This window comes from Anastrepha obliqua, chromosome 1 (assembly GCF_027943255.1).
Source record: "Anastrepha obliqua isolate idAnaObli1 chromosome 1, idAnaObli1_1.0, whole genome shotgun sequence".
Classification (NCBI taxonomy): Eukaryota; Metazoa; Arthropoda; class Insecta; order Diptera; family Tephritidae; genus Anastrepha; species Anastrepha obliqua.
Window position 1 is genome coordinate 35,296,408 of NC_072892.1, and position 27,640 is coordinate 35,324,047.

Below are 27,640 nucleotides of genomic sequence, written 5' to 3' on the forward strand. Positions count from 1 at the left end.
CGCATAACAACCATGTGATCCGGATCCCGATAACCAAAAATCACAAAATTAGCTGAACAACCCTTACCCTCACTCTTTCTAGAGGGTGGAAAATGCCACACATTCGCCTGGTACAAGAGAAGATAATGGAAATTTACGGATGACGGACTAGCTGCGATATATAAGATATAATATATATATATATATATGTGAACGTATCCAGAAAGCTTTGCTTTCTTTGAGTTTCACTGATCCTATTCGATCGTATAAAAGTCGGTGCTTGCTTATTAATCTAAAAACACTGGATATTAGAAGGACTATTCTTTCGTTTTCGATTTGAATCAAATCACTACTCGAGAATATTCATTACAATATTCCTCAGCGAAACTTACGAAATCCTGATATTGTATGGTTATAGAGAGAATTTAATTCGCTTTCAAATTATATTTGCCTATTTATTTTTGATTGAAATATTTAGCATTAAACCGCCCAGGTCGAATGGGATTTATCTGTGCCCAAATTATATTATATTTACAGTCACTCACCAATAAAGTTAATTATCTTGCAAATAAATGAGCTCATATCTTAGTTACTGGGCTTCGTGCTTACCAAAATCCACATAAAGGAAGTTATCAGCGAGTGAAAAGACACGCAATTCATACGACGCTGAATATAGAGCACAGAACATAGACAGGCAAAACAATTTATCCTTTCTTCTAGAAGATCGTCAAGTAGGCTTCTAAGCCTACATAGAGGGCACTTAAGAGCTCTCACTGGCCTCTGTGTTCGTGACATTGCAGTCTTCGTTATCATTTCAGGAAACTAGGATTAGTTGAAACAAGCGTATGTCTGTTTTGCGAGCTGTGCATGCTTAGGTTGTGTGACTCTAAACCTATTGATGATATCGATCAAAAAGGGTGGAAAAGTGCTTAAATTCATTAGAAGTCTCCAATTTTTGGCTCACAGTCAAGCACAATAGACCATCATAGACATCAGAGGTCGCAGTCCTGCTTGCCCAACCCGCATGGAAAAAGGAAAATACGCTTACTCGTATTTGTACTTGGCGTGTTTTTATTTGATTTATAGACTTTTTATAGTCTATCGAATTACATTCAGTCATTTACACCCGAGTAGGTATACAAATCATGCAAATTTATTTCAAAAATCAGAAATTGTTTCCAGAGTGTAGTAAATATTCACGAACCCTCTTCTGACTTAACTCTCCATTTGAAACCCGCTTCCGGTCAGACTTTGAGCGTGAATTTAACATATTTCTATTGCAGCTAACGACTTGTGCTTCCAGTAACCTTTCTGAAATTTACGAAAAAAGGCCAGACTTGGGTGTTCAACGGGACGTTAAAGCATATGTGAGGGAACGCCCGAGCTATATTCACTTCAAAAGTGTCACAGGAGCATATGATTCAATTGCCGGAGGCATCACAGATCCATACGTTTTCTGAAATAATTTTTTTATACCAAATAAATGGCTTCATGCGTGAAGTCCGTATTGTTGTACGGTCTCTAACACCATCACACAGAGGCTACAATCCTTCATCAGCAAATGCCGCCGCATCATCTGAAGAATATTTTGACCAAACACCATCAGTAACGACGCACTGTGGAAATTAACGATCGAGGAACCCATCCTTAGTCAAATCAAGCGCAGAAAGTGGCGATGGATAGGTCACACATTGAGCAAGGGAGCAGATCTATGCTGCGCGAACTAGTAAATGCCGACATCTCATGGGACGGTGCAAAAACAACAGCACAGAACCGTGTACAATGGAAGAGTCGTGTCGAGGCCCTATGCTCCCGAGAGGAGTGAATAAGGAAAAAATGGCAAATTTACCCTTACACTTAATTAACTCAAATGAAAAAAAAAAAAAATTAGCAAACTCATTAAAAAATATGCAAGCATAAATTATTCAAGTTGACAAAGAAAAAAGTGTTACGCGATATGCAAAAAAGAAAAAAATTGCTCTTGGCATTTTAAACTAAATTTCATTAATATAAGAACGGCAAGCAGACACTGGTTTTCTTTTCTTCATTATTCAAATTTAATGCCGGAATTTTCGCATATGTATGTATTGTATTTCACTTCGATGCGAATAATATGGCGTGCGCGAATCGGTATGCGAGTTGATTAGAAAAAACTTTCAAGCACTCGCGCGCTTATCTGCTTCTGCTCCCAGTCAATTTGTACAAATTTATGTTTTCAGTGCTAAGTGAATTATAAGTACACTTGGATACAGGCATATACATATAAACATACTATACATATTCATATAATACATATGTACATGCATGTGCATTTGTAAGCTTTGACTGTGACACTCGTCACACTAAACCCAGCCGAAGGAATGACTTTGTATGACCTTGGCTTTAATGTGTCATTTACTTAATTCACTTTATTGTTGCTGTTGTTGTTGTTAATGTTATACTTTTTGGCAATTTGAAGCAGAAAGTTGCCGAGTAATGTATGTGCATGGCTTTTGTCAGTCATTTGTCAGTAATTCGTCATTTTAAGCTTTTTAAAATTGATTTAATGGATTCACTTAATCCATTGGAGAGCAAATTTGTGCAATTTTTTTCAAACATTTTTCCGAAATTGAATAATATTCACTGTGTTTTGGTTTAGAAATTTTTTTTTGGCCAGAGGTAATTTTAATGGTTTCACACGTTTTGCAGGTTGGCTGCAGCTTTTGAGAATTCGGTACTTGAAATTTTAATTTTTTGTACAATATATAACTTCAAAAGTTTTACTGCGATTTTACTAAACTTTCTGTAAAAAGTAAACTGTTCGGAAAAAGTCTACCTTTGATAGTGATTTTGTAATTATAAAAACCTGAAAAACTGTTTTTGAATATATCACAAAAGCTATGAGAGTTTTTCAAATAAATACAGAAAAATAAGTTTAATTCAATTCAAAAAGCTAGAATAAAATGTTAATCAAAAAATTGAAGAAAGTCAGCTTAATTTAACAACTTAAAAATCAAGTCGCAAAGACAAGGAGATCAACCTGACGTGATTTTGACCTGATAATGACTTATGGGGTTACGAGTAATCAGAATTTTCAAAAAATTGGATTTTATATATTTTCTTAAAGTATAATATCTTAAAAATATTGTGTGAAAATTTGAAGTGAATCCGACAAATACGAGTACTTTTCGAGTTATTTAACAATTCACAAAGGACGCTCAGGCGCTCCATAAATCGAAAGCAAAACTTCAAATGCGTTTTTTAAACAAAAATTTTTGGAACCTTTCTGGTACATAGAGTTTTGTAGCCACGCAACTACACTCTCACTTGCACACTTGCCACGGGCCTCCTCTATTTTTCCACACACAAATTGTCAGTGAAAATAAATTTTTTATATGAACTTAAAAACTGGCTCAACAACTTCTTTGACACCAGACCAGGCGATTTTTGGCGGAACGGCATCAACAAATTGGTCGAGAGGTGGAAACAAGTTGTAAACCGTAACGGCGAATAAAAAAAGGGTGGTTAAGTTTCAAGGCCCGGTGTTCATTTTGAATAAAATACAATTTTTTTAGGAAATTATTGTAATTTCTTTTTATTATGATAATATTGGTATGGCTCAATTATGTGAACAAAATGTCGGCCAAATGGCCGCCGCGGCCTCGGCGGCACACCTCCATCCGATGGTCCAAATTTTCGATGACGCTGAGGCATAATTGAGGTTCTATGCCAGTAATGTGCCGAATTACCTCATCCTTTAGCTCTTGAATTGTTGCTGGCTTATCGACGTACACCTTTTCTTTCAAATAACCCCAAAGAAAGAAGTCCAACGGTGTCAAATCATATGATCTTGGCGGCCAATTGACATCGCCGCGACGTGAGATTATTCGGCCATGAAATTTTTCGCGCAAAAGAGCCATTGTTTCGTTAGCTGTGTGACAAGTGCCGCCGTTCTGTTGAAACCACATATCGTCCACATACATATCTTCCAATTCGGGCCATAAAAAGTTCGTTATCATCTCACGAGAGCGAACACTATTCACAGTAACTGCCTGACCGGCTTCATTTTGGAAAAAATACGGCCCAATGATGCCGCCGGCCCATAAACCGCACCAAACAGTCACTCTTTGTGGGTGCATTGGTTTTTCGGCAATCACTCTTAGATTATCATTCGCCCAAATGCGGCAATTCTGCTTATTGACGAATCCACTGAGGTGAAAATGTGCCTTATCGCTCAGGATGATTTTCTTCACGAAGTGGGCGATATTCATTTTGATTTGAACGCCCGTTTTCATAATAAGAGTGAATAACTTTAACGCGTTGCTCGATTGTGTATTTTTCCATGATTCAAATGAATTAGTCTGAAATTGAAAAATGTCAAATGAAAGGCATAAAAAAACTTAACGTTTAGGTAGGGTTCACATTCAATATCGGCCCTTGAAATTCAACCACCCTTTATAAGTCAAAAGGCGGTAATCAGATTTGCATAAATAGAGTATCCTTGTGGCGTACTGGCTAATAGAGCAGCCACCCTTTATAATAGATTGGGGGGTTAGGGGTAGTCAGAGACCCGAAAGAATGATAATTTTCAATAACTTTTTTGGATAGTCAATTGCTTTATTTTACAAAAATAAAATCATAGCAGCGCTGTTTCTCGTAAGCATTCTCATTGCTTTAAGTTAAAGGTTAAATACAATTTTTTTATAGTCAATTGCTTTATTTTACAAAAATAAAACAAGAATTAATACATCATGCTTCGACTTGACTTTGGCAAAATAAAAAAAAATTAATAATTGCGGTGATCATCACAAGACCTTGGAGATTCATCTAAAATCAATCGGACAAGAGAACTTAGTTTTATTAATAGACAATCTTGTGCCTGATCAAAGCTTTTTTTTCAAAATTAACAGATTTTCGAGAAAAAAACCGACAATTAATTGTTTAAAAAAATCGAAATTTTTGAACAAAAAATTCTTGGATCATGCATGCGTTTTTTATTATTTTCAAAAGCGGTATACATATTTTTGAAATCTACCAAGCGGTTTTTAAGTTACAGTGATCACCAGTTTAAGACAAATTTTGTTTTGAGAAAAACGCATTTAAATTTTTGCCATCGATTTATGTAGAGTTATACGAATTATTTAATTACTTACACTGCCCGAGCGCCCTTTGTCAATTGTTGAATTACTCGAAAAGTATTTGTCGGATTCACTTAAAATTTTCACACAATATTTTTAAGATATTATAGATACTTTAAGAAAATGCAAAAAATAACAAAAAATCAATTTTTGGAAAATTCTGACTACTCTTAATATATTGATATTATATAATGAATTGTTATGTTTTTTGTTTAAAGACAAGTCTTCGGGAAAAACGCCACGAACTTATTTCCCAATCCAATATTTTTACATTTCTTTTTATTTTTTCACGGAACGCGAATCGAAAGTGTAATGAAAACGGAAAAAAACTTTATATTTCACGTTTACACAGAACGAGAATCGAGCCCCAGGTATCGAGGAATCATTAGCCGAGTGGCGGCTGCCGGTAGAAAAAGCTGTCGCCCATGGTATCATAGTTACGCACAAATCCACTTGGCTTGTGTGACCGCTAGGGTAAATTCTTTTACTCCCTTTTAAATACATATGGGGCTGTTTTTTGACATAAAACTTTTTTTGGTGCATCTTAATTACTGAATTTATAAGAATAAATCTTCAATATGAACTAAATAAGAATAGAATATAAAATAACTTATTTCAATACTTTTATAATACGCAAGTTGGCGCAAAATTAGTCAACCTATCGGAAGATTTATAATTTTTTGCATATGGCGTCATACGACAGTCATATTTCACACTTGCGAGCAGGATAACTGCAGTATACAAACGGACAAGCAATGGAGTGCGTTTAGGTCAAAATAAAGATTTCACCACTCAATTTATTAAGTAATAAAGTTATTCAAAAACAAATTGGATGAACTTGTGCTAAAAACTATTCGAAAACTGCAAAAGTTCAAAATAAGTCGTTGTTTGCTGCCCAATAATCAAAGCTACAACAAAAATAATGCTTCACAGATGCTCACCCGTAAATGCAAATTCCGGGCAAATAATCTGCAGCTTTTCAAATACCAAAAGGCACAGCTCACACCTAACAGGTAGCGCAGCAATTTCAATTATTCAGCAAAAGATTATACACAGATATTTATGTATGTGTGTGTGTGTGAATGTATAGATTTTTGTTTAGATTTTAGGAAAGATTCCAATGCAAATGGGTGCTGAGGCATGGATATCAGAAGCTGGCAAACAAGGTGATAAATACAGAAACATTTGCGGTACTGGTGGAGTGAGATGCGACCGAAATGTGAGAATTTCAATGAAGTAACCGCAACAACAACGCAATAAGAGCCAAACCACAAAAATAACTGCCAAAGTAATACATTTATTCACATACATACACATATGAATATTCATACTAGCGCGGATTTCGTTATATGTATATGTACATATACATATATACATAAATATACATATGATACCTATGTATGTCCGCAGACATATGGCTAAATAAGAGCAATATTAGCCCACAGGAATAGCAAATGCTGCCACTTTCGGATCAAGGCCGCCCAGCAAACGCCTGAGATATGGATGTATATGTACCTCAACAGATCACAGTAGCTACCATTTTTGCATTCGTGACCGCAAACATCTAAACAACAGATAAGCGTCATCTGATATTTTATCGTGTAACTAATCCGGCTTCCGTTTTACGCAATGCGAAGCCCTTTTTTGTAGCAGCAATAGCGGCAACAGAAGTGGCAGCGACGGCAGCAGGCGGCTAAGAAACTCTTAAGCTCTACTTTTGGTGTGTTTTTCATACCTTTCATTAAATAAACTGGTATAGTACTTTTATGTGTAGTGAAAACGAAACGAATGGATCCCAAAAACAAGTAAGTCTGGCGAAGTGATGAGGAGAGTCAGCTTAGTCCATGTACTGTGTAGCCATCTTTGCCCGTCTCTCTATTGGAACGCATACTGGGACGTAATTTTCTCAAAAATTCTCTGGCCATTGTTATTCCGCTCAAATAATTTTTTAATAAATCTTTAACTTCTGGAGTTTTCATCGTCTATTAGAAAATCACAACTGTTATCCCGATTGTGTGACAAAAAGCGGGATGTGTGCATTTATAGACCGATTTCGAAGCTTTCTATTGGTAGAAGTACCCAGAGCTTCCAATAGAATTATAATAGAAAAAATGTGCTTTGCTACTAAAAGTTAAATTTCGCCAAATCTGCATGGATTTCCCACTGGTAGATCTGAAGCCCAAAATAAACAAGACTGGTGTCATAAAAATGTTTTTGATAGCGCCATCTTTTTAATAAGTTAATGCATTGGAATTTATCATCGGTACAAAAATGAGGTTCGGACAAAGAGCTAACATCAAATTTTGCTTTAAAATGGGAAAAACGTTTACAGAAATATTTGAATTGATGAAACAAGCTTATGACGATGATTGTCTATCTCGTGCCAGAGTTCATGAGTGGTTTACACATTTCAGAGATGGTTGTGAGGTCATAAATGACAATGAACCTACCGGCCGCCCAAAATCAGTAATCACCGAAAACTCCATCGAAATTATTCGAAAATTTATCAAAAACGAACCGAAATCATCGTTGAAATTCATGGAATCGGAGTTGAATATCTCCCCAACATAGATTTATCGCATTTTAATTGATCATTTGGGCTTACGAAAGGTCTGTGCACGTTTCATTCCGCACAAGGACCAAAAATTGCCTAAAATTCAACATTTAAAAGACAAAATTAAAGAGGCGAGAAAATACGAGAACTTCCTTTACAACATTGTATCGGGTGATGAAACGTGGTGTTTCCATCATGAATCTGAAATTAAGCGTCAAAGTGCCGAATGGAAGGCCCCAGACGAGCCACCACCCAAAAAATTGCGATTGGAGAAGTCAAAAGTCAAGTCGATGCTCATTTGTTTTTACGATTCTTAGGGAATTGTTCACAAGGAGTTCGTGCCAATGGGCCAAACCGTCAATGCAATTTTCTATTTTGGCGTTTTGAAGCGTTTGTTGCATCGCATTCGTCGAATTCGCCCTGAATACTGCGAAGGAGGAAGCTGACGCTTATTGCATGGGAATGCACCATCTCATCGATCCACTCTTGTGACTGATTTTTTGACTAGAAATCGCATTTTAATTATCAATCACTCACTGTGATGACTTTTACCTGTTCGGAAAATTGCCTTTGGCCATGAAAGGAAATCGTTTTGCGTCCGTAGAGGCCATCCAAAAGGCGTGTACCGACATCCTGAAGGACATTCCGGTCAATGATCTGAAATACTCTTTCGAAAAGCTTTTAAATCGCTCAAAACCGTGTATCGAGGGCAGAGGGGACTATTTTGAATAAATAAACTCGAAGTTATCAGAACAAAACTCCTGTCGTTTCCATTTTAGCTCAGACTGGTTTATTTTGGACTTCACCTTGTAGTTTTTTCAACTTTTGCTGAAGGATTTCAGGTCAACTTTGTTTACACGAGCTTTTCTGAAGCAACTGATAGAGTTTGGAAACGACTGGCGCGCTATTTTAAACTCGGCCAAATCGCTTAAGCTGTTATCGCGTCAAATAAGAAGAAGAAGATTTGAAGATTTGATATACAATTCTATAAGGTAAAATAGCCTAGCTCGGTTTTTATTCTGTTTCCTCTTCATAGTTGAAATTTTATTTATCCAATAAACGATGTGTCGTAATGATTGAGGGTGATTGCTTGGACTATTTCATAGCATCTCCAGCGGTATTATTAAGACCTCTACTCTTCGCTTTATTTATTAATGATATTAGTACCTGTGTTTCGTTATTTTATATTAGATTACATTATTGTTTTCTGGGATTATAATCGCTCGTTCGTTGGTGCAGTAACTCTGGCATTTCTTTACATAAATATCAAGAAATGCTTTTACTGTACTTTCGCCAAAACGCAAAGTTAAGACCAGCTGCTTATTTGTTTGTATTCAAGAAGCCCAGTTGTTCAAAGTATTATCAAACAAAACAATTGTCGGAAACTTTGAGCTGAAAGTATTTCATTTAAGGTGGGGTAGAAACATTAATCGCTCTCGAAAGCACGACGTCATTATGTGCTTTACCTTGAATTATTTTATTCTTTGTTTTTTTTGTTATCTCATTTTTCCAAGTAATGCTATTCAACCTGAGTTTTTTGCTCATATACCCACATACTTATGTACAGGGTCCGGCACTCGAAGTGTAACCAACTTCAGACCGCTCGCGCAGCTGATGCCCGTGCATCGTTGGCCCGTCTGTTAGTTGGCTAAATGATAGTCCAGAATATTGTTTACAAGCGCGCGGAAGCATTTTGCTGAGAGTAAACGCGAAAAATAAATCAGGAACGGATTTCAAACGTAAATGTGTGATTGCATTATATTTGACTGGAAAACCACAACCAGCGATTGTTCGTGAGCTCGAGCATCTTAAAGTAAATAAAGTTTTTGTTTATCGCACCATTACTCGTTACAATGACACTGGTAGCATGGCAAAACGCCATGGAGGTGGCCATCAAATGACTGCAAGGTCACGTGAAATGGTTCAAAACGTGAAGATTCGAAGAGGGGGCAGATCATGGACTTTTCAACAGAACTCGGCACCGTCTCACATAACTCGAGTGAACTAAGAATGGCTAAAAACAACGTTCCGAACTTCATAACGTCCACACAATGGCTCTCGAATTCACCAGATGCGAATCCGATGGACTATTCTCTTTGGACCATTTTGGAGAGAAGGTCCGAGCTAAAACATTCACCAGTCTCCGAAGTGCTGAAAAAAGCCAGTGATCGCGAGTGGTTTCAAAATACCTGTAAGTCACATTCGGGCAGCTTGCGATTCGTTTCTGGACCGTCTCAAGGCCATAGTCAAGGCAAAAATTGGTTACATCGAACAAAAGTAAACTGATTCTTAATTTTGTATTATTTTCACACATTTTTTACTTTGAATTGAATAAAAGTAACTATGCAAACTAAATTTATGGCCTTTTTAATTGCTTACACTTCGAGTGCCGGGCCCTGTATGTTCACATGTGTATACGTAGCAGAAAAAAGAGCAGCAGCACCTATCGCCAGCTGGTAATCCGATGCGGTCAACCTCAACAAAACTTATTTTGGCAATTGTTGATTTTTTACTCCATTTTCTACTCAATATGAGTCTCCAGTTATTACTCAACTTTAACTTTAATCTTCACCTTTGTCTGCGCTGAATGCTCGTAAATTCCATTTCAGCTGCCCAAAATGCTGAATCACCATAAGCCTGACAAATCTTTGCCTTACCTGTAGGTGCTGCTAAAATTTCCAGTAAAGACTTTGAGAAGAGCGCCAGATCTACATAAATGTCATTACGAATACATTACGTTCAATCAATAAAGTCTACGTTCGCTCTTCTAAATACTATTCATACAATGGGAGTTCATAATTTGTGTACCGCAGACGCCAGCGCAGCAGAAATGATTGAGATTGTAACCGAAAATCAATACAACGGCACTCCCAAAAACTCCAACACTTCATGGAAGTTTTAAAGTGCAAATGTTGTGGGAATTGATTCAATTTAAGTGTATGAATTGCATCCTATCTAGTAATAAGATCTATTTTTGGATTGACGTGAATGGGTATGGTCTTGACAGATGGCAGGTACATCCTTTCGTCCAACAACCAGTCAGCGCACTTGGTCACTGTTGATAGTCATAACTTTAATATGATACCTTTAAAATAGTTCCTTTATGTGGAACCCTGCATTAACACCGATATCAGTCTTGCAGTCCAATGGAAAATCTCTCTTGCCAGAAAATGTTACTACGGATTAAGTAGGCAATTGAGAAGTAAAGTCGTCCCTGGACGAGCAAAACATACGCCTTATGAGTCTCTCATCATGCCTGCCATATCGTATGACGCCACAGTTTGGGCGACGAAAAAAAGGTTCCACGGAAGTGGTTTGCGCGTTGACGATGGCGGATATCACAGACGATAGAACAAGGAGTGATGGCTTCGCTGGTTGACTTCACGTCGTTCGAATGAATAAAAACGTCCCAGCGGTGAAAGTAGGTACCTGCTGATTGTAACAGAGGAAGAGGAAGCCCATACTGAGTTAGAAAAATCGAGCGGAGAATGTCTTGGCTTTACTTGGCGTGTGCACTGACAGCGGTTGGCAAGCGGAAGGAATGTCAAGCGCGCTATGTTAAGCTGGGCCAAAATTGTCGAAGCAGTTTTTGGCACCAATTAAGTAGGAAAAGTATGTATGTGAATACACATTAAAGTAAACTATTTCAAAGGATAACAATCCTAACGAGACTCCCACTACTTCCAAAGATAGCAACCATAAGTGTCTGGTGTAGTTTGTCCAAAATTTTACTGACTAGCGGATGTTCATAGGATGCAGTCAAGGTAGCCACATGCTTCAAATTATATAAGCTGCAAATGCCATAAAATTTTTAGTAATGGTCAAAAGTTCCGTGCCTCTCAAAATAATACCCACCACTTAAGTTCTATGCTTTTATTATGATGTTCTTATTGTGATTTCTTTTATTACTAAAAATTCAATTGAATTGAAAGCATTCCTTTGTCTGCTTCACCGTCTGTCTCCAGCTGCGCTTTTTTTGGGAACACTTCCATTTTGATTTCTTTTTGTCTCCCATTCGCTGCGTCTACGTCTCAACATGGCTCGGCACTATTTTATTTCTTTCGCAAATATTTGCCATTTTCTCAACATATAACCGTCACTTAAGCGCGCGCGCATCTCTTGTTTATTTATCATTTAATGGAACAACGAACATGAGCCACATTTAAGAATGCAAAAAAGCGATGAAACCCCAAAAATTAATGAAATAAAAAAGAATTTAAAACATAAAAAAGCAACATCAGCAGCTTTCCTACTACTTAGTTTTCTTATGAATGCAAACAAGCGGAAGCAACTGCGCTACATAGCTGCCGTCTGTGGACATGCAAGCACGTATTCGTAGGTGCCATGTAGAGAAACCTTGAGATTCCAGTTCAAAACTGGTAGTTCCTCTGCAATTTCAAACTAGTCTAGTAGTGACTAGACCTGCACCACATGAAAAAGGGACAATACGTGGAAATTTGATTGATCGTCTTCTTCACTTGTCTGGAGAGAGTGGCGAAATCGAGAATAACGGGAGTGATAGCTTAGCGTCTGGCTGACAAGATTTGTCATATATGTTTTCAGATCACTGCAGTGTATTCCAGGGTGAGGTTTTCGCAGTTGGTTTCGCTGAAAAGCAGCAGACCTAGCTTGTGACACTACTGGGACCAACTGCAAGGTCAACTTTTACATGGGTAGTCAGGAAGCCATTAAAACAATTATATCCTTTAGTATAACGTGCAAGATCGTTCTTCAGAGCAGGGAGACAGTAGGAAGGTTAGCAGCGAATTGTAAGCTGCATTTCTATTGGTTTCCAGGCTATAAGGGCATTGAAGGGTAGATGATATGTAAGCTTCTCCAACCTTGGATTTTGTCAATGAAACACTAAAGTCAATACAAACTAGATGTCGAACTAGACAAAAACATGGCCGGAAAATCCAGGACAAAATGGGAGAGTCTGTCCACTTGCAGCAATGTTAAGATCCTGTTTAAACATGACGATCACCGTCCTACTCGATTTATATTATCATTAATACGAATAAATTGGAGAACTATAATAGGCCTGCTGACGGGATAGAGCCCAGTAACAGCGTATGCTTATAGGATAGGAATCTCGGGCAGCGAAGAATGCAGGAAATGTAGGGAGCAGGGCACAAGGGAAATTGTAGAGCACCTCCTTTGCGGATGTCCTGCGTTATTTGAAGCACACTTAAAATATCTGGGGGCACCGAAGTTTGATTGATCGGAAGATATCTTAGTAGTGGGCTGGAAAAGTCTCCTTTAACTCGCAATAGAAGCAGGCATCACGCGGGCGGACTACTTCACAACACATAACTAATGAACTCCATCTGGAACTCGCTATGGACCGCACTGGTTTATGCATGGCAGCAAGTCAACCAGTTCAACCTAACCTAACCTCACAAGGTTTGTTAGTGTACACTAATGGATAAATTCTTTGAGCGGAGACTCAGTGGTTCGGGGACTCTTAGAAAGAGTCACTCTTATGAAAAGAGCTCATATATGCTTTGTGTGTATTTCATAGCGGTCGTATGCACGGAGTTTGCAGCAGTGCACGCTTTAAGCATTTCATGAGCCATTGAGAAAAGTTGGAGACCCCGCTCTATATCGTCACGGCGCTATCCGTAACACTCTCGAGTGCAAAGGGTCCCATCGAAATTGATGCAACTCGTCGAGGCACTTTACGCGCTGTCGGATAATGCATGAGAAACTACTGGGTGGCAGAATCAAAATATTAGCAGGTGTACGACAAGGATGTGTTCTGTCGCTACTTCTCTTTAACATAGTTTTGAGCGTTGTCATAAAAACTCTTCGTCATATGGAGGCGGTATTGCTTGGGGACTGCAAGGGCGCTTAGCGGATCTTGACTATACAGATTTCTGACTGCCTTCTGTCCCACAATTATCTTTACATTTTAAGATTCAAGCAGTACGAGAAGCAGCTGAGAAAGCCGGCCTGAAAATCAATATCCACAAAACCAAAGCCATGCATGTAAAAGGAAATACGCAAAACTTCTCAATTGATGCTATTGATCTCGAAGATGTACAATCTTTCTGCTATTTAGGCAGCGTTATATCAGTCTCTGGAGGTTCGGCCTTCGAAAAATTCTCATAATATTTTGGCCAAATATTGTCTCGAATGCTGACTTATAAGTCAGAACCCAGCAGAGGCCAATACTATTAGAGATCCAAAAGAGAAAGTGGGGCGCAGAGGAAATGCTGACTGAACAAGGGCTGTCATTGAGTGGAACCCCCAAGGAAGCCGTGAATACAAGGTAATGAACCGATGTTTTATGCTTAGATAAAATTAACGTAGAAGACACTGAAATTATACCATCCGTTCAACATAGAATGATTGATTTGGCTTTTTGAACAAGTTACGCCCACTTAGCCTTGAGGATTTTTTTCTGCTAAACCTGGGTGTTTCGCAAAGTCAATGAAGTTCAGTTCGTTAGGGGATTTTTTCTAGTGAAACTTCAATGTACTCTTTTTAGTTCACCAGAGTAAACGACTTTTACTGGCGACGTAGTCTCCCACCTACAATAAATTCGACAGAAAATGTTCCCTCGCGGCAGTTAAAATAGATGTAGCAAGACCCAATAGTTTCTTTGCGTGGACTTCAAGCCAAAGTCAAATACATTCTACCGTAAGAAGGCGATGTTAATGATTTTTTTCCATGATGCATCCGAACGCAGCACACAACCTGATCGTGGAGAAGGTTCTTCAGAACACGTTTACATAGGGAGCTGCTTATTCCAAGAAAGATGTTCACTCACAGCCGCACCTACGCGCACTGGAGAATGTACACTGCAGACCCTATTGGGCACTTAAGCCGAGAAAATCGGAATAGTCCCGGTACGGTTCGTCTTATGACTTTAACTCACTCTCGAACACTCTTTTATTTTTTTAGTTTTCCCATCACTTCTCCAAGTATATTTATATTTATGTGTATAATGAAAGAAGTTTTGAGTTATTTTTTTCCAACCACTGCACTTAATTGTTAACATATGCTGATGATACAGCTATAATTGCAACATCCCTGACCCCAGAAGGAGCGTCGCTGAATGTACAGAAAGAGCTTTATGAAGTAGAGAAATGGATGCACAAATGGAGGATTAGGGTCAACCCCCAAAAATCTACACAGGTAACTTTCACTCTTAGAAAAGGAGACTGTCCTCCTGTTAATCTTTGTGGTACACAAATACCACCAAATACGACTGTGAAGTATCTTGGTGTACATCTTGACAGAAGGTTGACCTGGAGATCACATATAAACTCTAAAGTGAAGCAACTTAACCAAAAAACAAAAAAGACGTATTGGCTTTTTAGTAAAAAATCGCAGCTAAGCCTGGAAAATAAAGTAAGAATCTATAAAGCAATCTTAAAACCGATTTGGACTTACGCTTTACAACTCTGGGGAACAGCAAGCCACTCCAATGTGGAAATAGTCCAACGTTACCAGTCAAAAACTCTAAGACTAATAACAGGTGCTCCTTGGTTTGTGAAAAATGAGGAGATACATAAAGACCTCAATATTCCTTATGTTAAAGAAGAGATAAAAAAATACAGCAAAAAGTATATTAATCGACTCGAAAATCATTGTAATACCCTAGCTATAAATCTGTTAGATAATAGTCAAAGTATACGACGACTAAAACGATTCCATATACTAGATTTATCAAATAAATAATATAAAATATCCTAACATAAAATGGCATATAACGGTTAGTCTCAGTGGAGACTAAACCATTTCTGTTAAGTACCTAGGTTAAGATTGCAAAAATTATAACATTTGCTTATTGTCGTCAAGATAGATTGCAAATAAAAGTATACATATAAAAAAAAAAAAAAAAAAAAATTGTTAACGAGTGGATTTCCCTATGGGGTATGTACATAAATAAGTATGTATGGATATGTGCAGTCCGTCACTGCAAAAAACGCTTAAATTTAGTCCAAGGTGAGCGACTTTTGTTTCGGCCGGTCATGCTGCGCATACAGACGAACGGCGGCACCAACAAAGCATCACCGTCGCACAGCAACGATAAGAAGTGCAAAAGTGCTAGAAGAAGAACAAGAACACAGATAAGCAGCAACCTTGGCGCTGAAGTTGGGGATGGATGGAGCTAATAGAGTAGACGCGGCAAATATTTCGAAAAGTGCAACCAGAAGATGCCACACCAAAGCGTAAGGAATGTGAAAGACCCAACGGAATACGAAACTAATAAAACCTCGTGGAAGAACAAGAATAAGAACATGGCAAGTGAATTGCTTTAATGAGATGTTCAACTCTCTGCCAAATGCTTAACCCATTGTGCGCAGGTTGGCAAGTTAAATTTTTAATTCTACTAAGGATAATAATAATACAAGGACCTATCTAACTACAAAAACAAATGTCCTCTAAGGACCTTCGCAAGGAACAGTGTGATGGTAGACCGAAACACTCCTCTATTCTTATGGATACATTACAGAGTTAATTCGCTGTGTAAAACATTAAGAATGCATTTTCTTCATACATTTTTTGGAGAGACGTTCTTTAAGCCCTGGACATACTGTACTACAATGCATCTAATGAACTGCAGTGTTGGTCTTCAAAGGGAACCTGCAACTCGCGACTTGATGTCAAAACCATATTTGTTTTTTGTCAGAACAACTAGCAAGTACATTAAGTCCATTGTACAGCACTCGGTTTCCCTTTTTAATTTTCCTCAATTCTACCCGATCTCCGAAGAAATCTAAGTAGATCATGTGGTGCTAAGGAGCCAAGGTGGTCGCTTCTTAACACGTCACTACCAAAGACGTGCAGAAAGTGTTCCACCGTCTCATCCTCCTCTTTACATGCAGAGCAGAGTACACTGTCTGAGATGCCTACCTTTCCTATGTGCTTCACCCACAGAAAGTGGTCCGTCATCAGTCAAATCAGCTGCCTACAGCCGCTTCTGCTTAACGCAAGGAGGATCGGACATGATAGGTAGCATCAGTTGTATCCATCTGCAGCTTCTCTCAGCCTGCCAAGCTCGCTTGTGAGTTGAAGTTTCCTGTTTGTTAACTGTGACTTTGATGCCTGCATAAGGGAGTGGCAGAATGAGCTCTGGGTCAAGGAAGCAGGCCTCAGAGCCTATCTTATCTAAAGAGTCAGAGGTCTCGCTACCCGCGATACCCACGGGTCCTGGGACCCATGTTAGCATCAGAATATGATGTCTACCGACTTAGTTCAGCCTGGATTTACAGGACGACTCATCTAATCATGAAGTGTTTGAGGGCCGCCTAAGCCCATTAGCGCAGCTTTATTGTTGCTGCATACACACACACAGATCTGCCTCTCCATATTAGAATTAACTTTACTTCAAGATTTATTTTTTTTTTGCTTTGATGTCTACTAGCATGGAAAAAAGTCGCCATTTGTAGAGAAGTACTTTGTGAAAGACAAGATAAGTTTAGATTCTTAAATATTATATTAGAAAAAAATAGGTCTGATAGCAGACGAGAGGGTAGTTTCCACTACAGATTTCCGAACCGTACTTCAGAAAGCGTAAATGTACTTCAAATTACTGATTGTTTTAAAAGTAAGTAAAAGCAAAAAAAAAATTTACACATATTCCAAAGATCCTCCAATAATTTTATACCGTCGTTGTTATGAATTTCTGGACGCTCTGAAGTATGTATATTCCACAGCTTTTTTTTTTGAATTGTTAGCAATTGCGACACTAACTTTCCGAAAAACCTTTCCATATGTAAATTTTCATGTAAAATATGGAGTACTCGTTCATCTGAGTTACCTCTGGTATCAACAATTTCCCGCTTAGGCAAACTTAGAACTCTGGTGGTGTTGCACTTTTTGGACAGCCCTACGTGATTGATTTTCAATGCTCGTACCCTTACTTTTACACTCTAAGACCCATCGATGTGCAGTTCGAAATTGAAATTGCGATTTGGAAAAGGCGAGCCAAGAAACACTGAGAGAATGGTAATTCCTTATACACTCAGGCTAAAAAACCCAATTTATTCAAAGCTGTGGAAAGTAAAAGGGTAGATAGTCAAGGAGGAAAGGAGAGAAGTACCAGAGAGAAAAAGATACGATAGAATAGAGACAGAGCTACTTCTGTGACAATTTCACAGATTATTTGGCAAATCTGAAAATATCCTCCAGTTTGAGAGAAAGAATTCTACGCAACCCAAAATTCGTAGCATTCCTTTAACAAAGGCAGGACACGCACAGAGAAAATGATTACTGCTATCCGCCTTCTATAAGCAAGACAGACAAATCGGGCTCTCAATGATTCCAATGGTGGTCACAGGCTAATCCCGTGGGTTATAACCTTTAATAATACTGACCATCAACCAAACGCCTTTTCTACTAAGTTTGGGAAGAAAGTTCACAGTTTTCTGTTCGGGCTTATCCCAAAACACTTTGCAGTTCTGCAGCATTATAGACTGGACCATCGCTCTTTAAGTAAATTGCAAACATAATCCCTGATCCAATTCATGATTCTTGCAGAACTGATTCCGATTACTGGTTCTAATCTATGTGGATTCAATCAACCTGCAGAAAAAGTGTTATCGGAATCGTGAAATATAAATCAGAATAGTACAATTGCACTAAGGTTAGATAGCTTTATTTCGGAAAGTATTAAATTTAGTTCAGCGAACGTAAAATGCACTTCAGAAGGCATCAAATATATAATATTTCAGGACATTTTTAAATTTCGGTTATTCCATACCTGTTTACTATATTAAATTTTGGAATGTGAAGAAAATATACCGACTATCCTAAAATATAATATTATATTACACAGAATATACGTATGCAAATTTTAGTATCTGCTTTTTGAATAAACATAGACGACAATGGGTTAAAACTTGGGTCAATAGGCTCGCTGTTCGATCTGAGGGTGAAGCGATAGCCACACAAGCACGCACTTTCATGCTTGATGAAGCCAGCTGCAAAATTTTGCCAATGAATTGCCAAGATGTTTATTATTCTAACTTAACAAACGCATGCACAGTAGGGTGGTCCAAAACAGAGTCGAATACGACATTTTTGTTACGAAGAAGGAAAGTCACTTATATTTTAATTTTTAAATTTTTATTAATAGTGTCACAAAGTCTATGAAGTTTCGTTTGCATTTTATATGCGAAAAAGCCTTTTTTCGCAATATTTATATAAGCACGCTTCAAGTTAGCCCTAGGAAAGTTAGAGCATGTATTGCTATATGAACCGTTACCTGGTCTATGATCGTGGCCTTTTATGTCTTGAAACGAATTTTATTACTTTTCTGAATCGCAAGGACTCGATTTTGAGGCGATATTTCCCTAAATTTAAAGTAAATATTAAAAAAAATAAAATAAACTCAGCCAAAAAGTAAGATTTTGAGGTGAAATTTTTCTAAATTTAAAATAAAGGAAACAAAAGAATAGACTCATCCAAAAGGATTTTAAGCGAACTTTCTTCAAATTTAAAATAAAGACCAAAAAAGAGATTAACTCAACCCCAAGGGTGCGCTTTTGAGGCGAAAACTCTCTAAATTTAAAATAAAGAAAAAAATAAAATTGACTCAACAAAAAGGATTGGATTTTCAAGGCAAATGTCCCTAAATTGAAAATAAAGACAACAAAAAAATTAAATTCGAATAAAAAAAATAAATGCAATCAAATGTTAGATTTTGACGCGAAATTTCTCTAAATTTAAAATAAAGACAAAAAAAAACCAATTAACTGAATTAGATTTTGAGGCGAAATTTATCTAAATTTAAATTAAAGTCGAAAAGAATGAAATGCATTTATTTTTTTAGCAACACTCTTACATTTTATTAAATAATTATTTCTGTCTATTAAAAGCAATGAGTAAACCCATTTTTTTATAGCAAAGAATAACGACAACTCCCATCAAAAAACGAAAACATACACGTAAAAGTGTATAGAAATTCTCGAAAGCACGTCTTTTTTATATGGAGAAAATGTGCAACATCGGCAGCGAAAAAAATTATCAAAACTCAATTACCCATTTGAGTCACTTTGAATTATAAAAAATTAGCAGGATTTTCTTTATATTTGTACTTTAAATTGTGGTTTTATGTACTAAAATTTAGTGGGCCATAAAACTGCGCAATGCCTTCTTATAAACTCTGATTAAAATGTTTGAAATTTTTATAAATATTTTTCGAATCTTTATAAATTTTGTACATGGTTTGAAACTTTCATTTATGTTATATTTTTACAAAAAATTAATCAAAATTAATAAAAAGCAAAATAAAAGAGGTCAAAAACTGGTCAAAAAACTGCGGTGCTATAGTTTTTTTCGAGGGCTGTATATACCTGAATCATTCTCTGAAGTTTCATCACTTTAATCCGAGATTTGCTGCTCAGACGCTTTCTAAAACAAGGTCTACCTCTTCTTAAAATTTTAAACCATTCGCCCTAAGCACATCTAAGCCCAGCACTGGTTATGAGATCACAGTAGTAGCAGCAATTGAGAAGTTTATCAAGCTTAAAGAAAAAAGTGAGAAGTTAATACTTTTTTTTTTATTTTTTTTTATTTACTTATTTACTAATTTTTTTATTTATTTTTTATTTATAAAGTCTATGAACAACAAAATAGGTGGTTCATGATCGCAGACCACGTAATTATTATGGGGTTAATAATTTTCGGCAGGCAACGGCAAACCTCCGAGTGTATTTCTGCCATGAAAAAGCTCCTCATAAAAATATCTGCCGTTCGGAGTCGGCTTGAAACTGTAGGTCCCTCCATTTGTGGAACAACATCAAGACGCACACCACAAATAGGAGGAGGAGCTCGGCCAAACACCTAACAGAAGTGTACGCGCCAATTATTTTTTTTTTTTTTTTTTAATTTTCAAAGCGTAGCGATTTTTCTCGTACAAAATATGTGGGCCACCCTCTTATACAGTTGCCTTTTTGTTTTATTTATGTACGAATTTGCCGCCATTTGGCTTATTCATTTGGATGCTCTGCAGCTATGCATTCCACTATCATTAAAGTTTTTCCAAGAAATCCAACAAACTTGACCTCTTGCTGCAGCTGCCAACCAATCAATGCAGCCGGCAAGTTTTTTGGCAACAGCGCAAAACGAGAGAAACTATAATTAAAGAGAGAAAAAAATCGTATACGGATTTTCGTAAATCCCAAACGTGATTCTACTTCAATTAAAATTGTAATCAATAGTCGTCCAGCCGTCGAGCCGTCGTTTCTTCGTTTCGTTAGAAAAGAGTGTCCCACTGGAGGAAGATAATGAAAATAAGTCGAATTGACAAGTTGCCAAGCAAGCGGCTGCATTTTATTTTCATTGAAATTTTAGGTCTGTATTTTTAGCAATGGACGTTTATTTTATTCTTTTTTCGCGTTTCTATTTAAAATTTTTATTTTTTTAATGAAGCGCGTAGTTGCGAGCTGACGACTATTTAATGGCAACTACAGCTGCAATAAACCCATTTTTCATTATTTATTCTCCTTTGATTATCGAATGATAAAACGAAACAAAAAACGCGCAATGCGGAAAAGTAACAGCCTGCATGCCATGGAAGCTGGATATTTTACACAAAGGTGCGAAAGTGCTTTTGAAATGCTTATGCCTACACACCTGTGTTCAAAATAATAGCAGCGCGACATAAGGCAAGGTTTTGACTATTTAACATAGTTAATATAGCAGCTAAAATTATAAAAAAAAATTAAATTAAAAAAATGTTTAAACACATTTTCATCAAACTTTTGAATCAGAATTTCTGGAAAAAATTTCAGTATGCAGTTTTATATCCAATTGGATTTTTGTATTATTAAGTGTCCAAGTGGTATACAGGGTACAGCACTCGAACTGTAACCGATTTCAGACTGTACGGGCATCAGCTATCTCTTAGTTGGCTAAATGACACTCCAGAGTAGCATCGCGAAACGTTACGGAGGTGGCCATCAAAAGACTGCAACGTTACGTGAAATGGTTCAAAACGTGAAGAGGCGATTTGAGCGAAAACCCCGAGAAAGTGCTAATCAAATGGCGAAAGAACTAAAAATATCTAACCATAGCCTCCACCGCATACTAAAAAATGATCTCAAAGTCAAGCCTTAAAAGATCCAAAAGGTGCAAGATCTTACACCAAAGCAGCAACAAGTCGGACTTGAGAGAGAGAAGGAGTTGCTTCGCTTAGCCGAAAGCGGTCAATTTCCGTACAAATTTTTCAAATTGAGCAATTCGTAACCTCTCAAAACGATAGGGTTTATTTGAGCGAACGTTCATACGAGAATATGAGTCGTAGATTGGGCACCAGGAGGCAGCATCCGACACAAGTAATGGTTTGGGCCACTTCAACGACAGATCGGTGCTCACCAATCGTTTTTATCGAGCCTGGCGTCAAGATAAATGTGAAATATTATCGGGAAAGTATTCTGGAGGTTGCTTTGAAGACGTGGGCAGACATACATTTCGGTGGCAGACCATGAGTGTTTCATCAGGATTCGGCACCGTTGTTCGAGTGAACCAAGAATGGTTAAAAAACCACCTTCCGAACTTCATAACGTCCACACAATGGCTCTCAAATTCAACAGTCGCAAATTATTCTCTTTGGGCCATTTTGGAGAGAGGGGCTGAACTAAAAGATTCACCAGTCTCGAAGTGCTGAAAAAAGCCAGTGCCAAAAGTCACATTCGGGCAGCTTGCGATTCGTTTCTGGACCGTCTCAAGCAAAGCAAAAGGTGGTCATCTCGAGCAAAAGTAAACTGATTCTTAATTTTGTATTATTTTCACACATTTTTTTTTGTAAATGAATAAAAGTAATTTTCCAAACTAAATTTATGGCCTTTTTAATTGGTTACACTTCGGATTACCGGACCCGGAAAAAAACGAAGTCGTGAAAACCTCACACACAGCTTTTGTTATTTAGTATTTATTTCTATATTTTGACATATTTATTTTCATATTTTTTCTTATGCAACTTACAATTTCGTGCTCTTCCTCATTTCGCGCTTTGAGATATTTTTTGAATATGTTGCGTTATTTGCGACGGACTTGTCATCAAAATTTGAGAAAATGTCAATCACTTTTAAAATAAAGAAATGCAATTGCAATGAGTGAGTTGACGTTTGCGCTGTTGCAAACAAGATTGAGTTGCCGTATACGAGCGGCATGACTACATTTCGATTGGAACTGGATTAGATGCACAGCGGTGACATGAAACTTCAAATTATAGAAAATTTATTTTAATAGCCATTGGCTCTCGGCAGACACTAAGCAAATCAAGACGGCATAAAATTCGAGGCCACCGAATTGTACGAAAACATCAAAGCGCGCACCACAAATTGATTAAGATGCTCGGCCAGACTCCTAACAGAGCACGTCTGTGCTAATATTTCATGTATACATACATATGTACATATATTCATATATCTATAAGCATCTATATATTCGTAAGCCGTCATTTCAAATTAAAAAAATACGAACGTGTGTCATAAATACTCGTAAACTATTTCGTATCTGTCAAGTGTTGCAATACCTCTCGAAGAGAAGGAAAAATGCACAAAATAATTTTTTTCCTGTTTGATGCATTCCGAAAAATAGAAAGTTTTCCAAATTGTGAGCACAGCTGTCCGTTTGAGCAGCACGAACTTAATAGATTTAGTCCACGAACTTTCAGTGACAGTCCTTCTGTTTTATTAATGATCATTGAAAATGCGAGTCGCACCAAAAAGGGCAAGTGTTTGAACTCAAATGGAATAGACATTGAAATCAATGGTAAGCAGCGCAAATCTGCTTTAAATTTTCCATTTAAAATTGAAGGTTCTATATTATTAATTATGATATTTATTATGATATTTCGATTTTTCGGAGAATATCAAAGCGCCACCTACAGAAGGCATTAAAAAAAAGGTATTTTTAGATCCTCAGGACATATTTAGAATGTATGTATAAAATTAGCAGAAATTACGAGTTTTGTCATACTTACATAACATATCATAACATAACATAACATAACATAACATAACATAACATAACATAACATAACATAACATAACATAATATAACATAACATAACATAACACAACACAACATAACCTAACATAACATAACATAACATAACATAACATAACATAACATAACATAACATAACATAACATAACATAACATAACATAACATAACATAACATAACATAACATAACATAACATAACATAACATAACATAACATAACATAACATAACATAACATAACATAACATAACATAACATAACATAACATAACATAACATAACATAACATAACATAACATAACATAACATAACATAACATAACATAACATAACATAACATAACATAACATAACATAACATAACATAACATAACATAACATAACATAACATAACATAACATAACATAACATAACATAACATAACATAACATAACATAACATAACATAACATAACATAACATAACATAACATAACATAACATAACATAACATAACATAACATAACATAACATAACATAACATAACATAACATAACATAACATAACATAACATAACATAACATAACATAACATAACATAACATAACATAACATAACATAACATAACATAACATAACATAACATAACATAACATAACATAACATAACATAACATAACATAACATAACATAACATAACATAACATAACATAACATAACATAACATAACATAACATAACATAACATAACATAACATAACATAACATAACATAACATAACATAACATAACATAACATAACATAACATAACATAACATAACATAACATAATATAACATAACATAACATAACATAACATACTCTTAATGTCCGCATTATATAGCATTATAGCATTCAATGCGGCCTTAAAGTGTAGCAGAATTACTTCTGCTGATTCTAAAACCGCTATCAATGCAACTTGGCTTACATATATTAATAAGCATTTCAAATAAACTAAAAATTTCCATAAATATTGTCGACAATCAAAAACCAAATATTGTTTGAGACTCTCAAATTTCTGTGAGGCCTTCGATAGACCATTTTCTCCAGTTTTGACCACAACTGTAGTACAATGGATTTAGATCTTGACTTCCAGACGACCAATCTTCCGCGGCTATGAACTCAGGAGTATTGTTTTTTAACAACTGCTGGGTAGTTTTTGCCTTATGGGTTGGGACGGAATCTTGCTGGAAGATCCAACGCTCTCCATTGAAGAGAGTACCGCTCAAATGTTTCATTACCCCTTGCTAAGACATCCTCTTGGTAAACTTTTGCCCGGTCTTAGCCACTTTTTCGCAGAAACGAATAGATGTAACGTCTTTAGAAGACACTTCCCAAAAACCATTACGGAGGCTGCATGATGGCCACGCTGAACCCTTGGGACATTTTTTGCGTCTTAGAAGTTTTAACATAGATTTTGTCGTTTTTCTTATTAAAAACTTTTTCAACAGTGAACATTTTCTTATCTGTGAAAAGAATATTTTAATGGCCGTTAACCGCGTGGCACCAAAGACGCTGCTTGCATCTGTCGAGTGTAACGTTCTTCAAGCGCGTTGTCAAAAGATGGCCAGTTTAGCGACGTAAGGCTTTCATGTGGAGATCATTTCTGATTAGTCTTGATATGGATCTGGTCGATACATTAATTTCTCGGACATGATTTTCCGCTTTCTAAGGGGATTTCTGCGAATTCTTTCTCGAACGGCTTCTATGGCTGGTTCGAAGCGCGCGAGGACGACCACTTCTTTTTCTGACTGTCACTTCGGACGTTTGGCACAATGATTGATCGAGCGGTAAACAAACATTCTTGCAATATTAAGATTTTCAGCAATTCGTGAATCTTACTTGTACTTTTACCACACTTTTGTAATGCAATGCGATTTTCCTTAACTCCCCACTCCATTGGTAACAAGCGAAATTTGCCACGAAACTGAGCATAGTTTTTGAGTAGAAGCAAAAATAACGTAACTTTTTTCTGCGAATTTGTGCTCGCCATTTGCATTGTAAAATTTGTCACAAAAGAAAAAATGAGTTCTGAATATACTTTTTTATTTATTTAGATGCAAAACAAAAGAGAACAGTTGAACTTATATGCATTTAATAATATTTTAGCGAGCACGTAGCTGATGAAATAACTTAAAATTACCGGGATCGCTGGATTTACATCACTAGCGCTTACCACCTGTTTCTGTTTTGTTTTAACATACCATTTCAGTACAATACTGCACTAACAATTTTTTGTTGTTTTTCAAAAATATTTTCGCAAGCATTTACCAACGTTTTCGTGCTTATCTAAGCGCTTCAAATTGTTTTCTTGTTTTTGTTAATATTTGATTTTTTTCCTAATTTTTTTTTTGGTTTTTGCTTATTTTTTCTGCCCTGATTATGAGTGCTTTGGTAAATTTTTTATGTCACAAATTTTATTTCCCATCAACTTTTTTAGAGCTTCCCAACAAAATATTGATTTACTGACAAATGGTTGCATTCGAATTTAATTGCAATTCACTTTTACTCTCTGCCCGCACGGCTGTCGATTGCTTCCACATACCCAGTAGATGCCTGCTAACCTAAAGACATGACAGATTCACTTACTCCGAAAACAGCAACGACAACGAAAACAGCTGCAGCTGCTGGCTTTATTGCATTTGGCAGTGATTGCGGTAGCAGCAAACTGTGCATGAACACAAATATATATGAAAGATTGCATGGATACGTTTGTATGCAAATGATTTATGTAGGTATGTGTCAACGACTTATGAGAATTTCAAAATTTGTTGCTTGTAAAATTTTGTGGCAACAGTGTCACCAATAAAATATGCGCATTGGTACAAGAACAAGAAATATTCAAATGAGTAGGGGCAAATTTGCACTTGTACATAGATATCTACATACATGCATTTATGCATAGATAGATACCACTTTGTAGCATTCGTGCAAATTTATTTTAGTTGGGTGCAATTTTGCGGTTGGAACATGCAACCATATGTAGCTGTGGCATTTACATAAACTATGCCACAAGCGTTGGTGGCGCCTTCAGCAGCCCTCAACCATGCCTAATCCGATTCGCATTCACACACAAATATTTACTTTATTTTTCGCTTACAACTTACCTCGCATTAGTTGGGGCAGTGAGAATAGAGACACATTTACCTTTGCAATACATGAACGTGTAATCGTTCACTTGAGTGGGGAAAGTTTTTGACCACTATTCAGGGGAATCTTTATGTATGTCGGACAAGACGCTCAAAACGTTTGACTGTTAAGTATCTTCTGGATAACAACTAAATAGCTATTGGGTTGTAACCTAAAGTAAGAAGAAGAATCCTTAATTGACCATGAATTTGACGCCTTCGGTCGAAGCGCGCATTATAAATGCGTTTTCAGCTAAAACCTCAAGAACGGATTGTGCGCTGAGTTTGAAACCCGTCACATGGGAATTACTGTCAATGCATTGATAAAGCACCAAAAGCGAGCAAGCGGAACAAGGCTTACAAGGTCCTAAGCTAAAACCAACAAACAGCTGCTGAGCCTCACGAGAGCAGTACACACGCGACATTTAGAGTCGAATATTCTTTAATACAAATATAGAACATGCGTAAAAAATATAGCACCTCAAATTTTGACATCTAATTGAGGAAGAGAAAGAATATTCCCACACCTTTGCGCTGCACTCAGGATACGTAGGCTCACCACGCATTAAAAATTTTCCTACCTTAAGTGTTCTCAGTACCGTGGAAATCAGGGATCTTCTAAAATCTTTGAGCAGTTGCTGCAACCTAACCTAACATTTTTGTTCACTGTTTATTTATTTAGTTTTTAAATTTTATTTTTATAATTTTTTATAAAAACATATTTCATTCAATAAAAAACCATGTTGATTCAAGTTTTAAACATTGCACAATATTTATAAAAATTCGTGGTTTCAAAGACGGTGCCACTTGTCACACAGCTGACGAAACAATGGGTCTTGTGCGCGAAAAATTTGATGGCGGAATAATCTCACGTCGCGGTGATGTCA

General features: G+C 36.8%; 1 protein-coding gene across 6 annotated transcripts in view; it reads right to left on the minus strand.

Moving 5' to 3' along the window:
• Positions 1–27,640, minus strand: part of LOC129242626 (extracellular sulfatase SULF-1 homolog) — a 283,861-nt gene that overhangs the window by 68,178 nt on the left and 188,043 nt on the right. The window contains exon 5 of one of the 6 annotated variants that reach the window (XM_054879392.1): positions 20,033–20,129. The exons of the other annotated variants lie outside the window; for them this stretch is intronic. The gene's annotated coding sequence lies outside the window, so the exon portion shown is untranslated. The remainder of the gene's footprint in view (positions 1–20,032; positions 20,130–27,640) is intronic. 6 annotated transcript variants of the gene reach the window in all.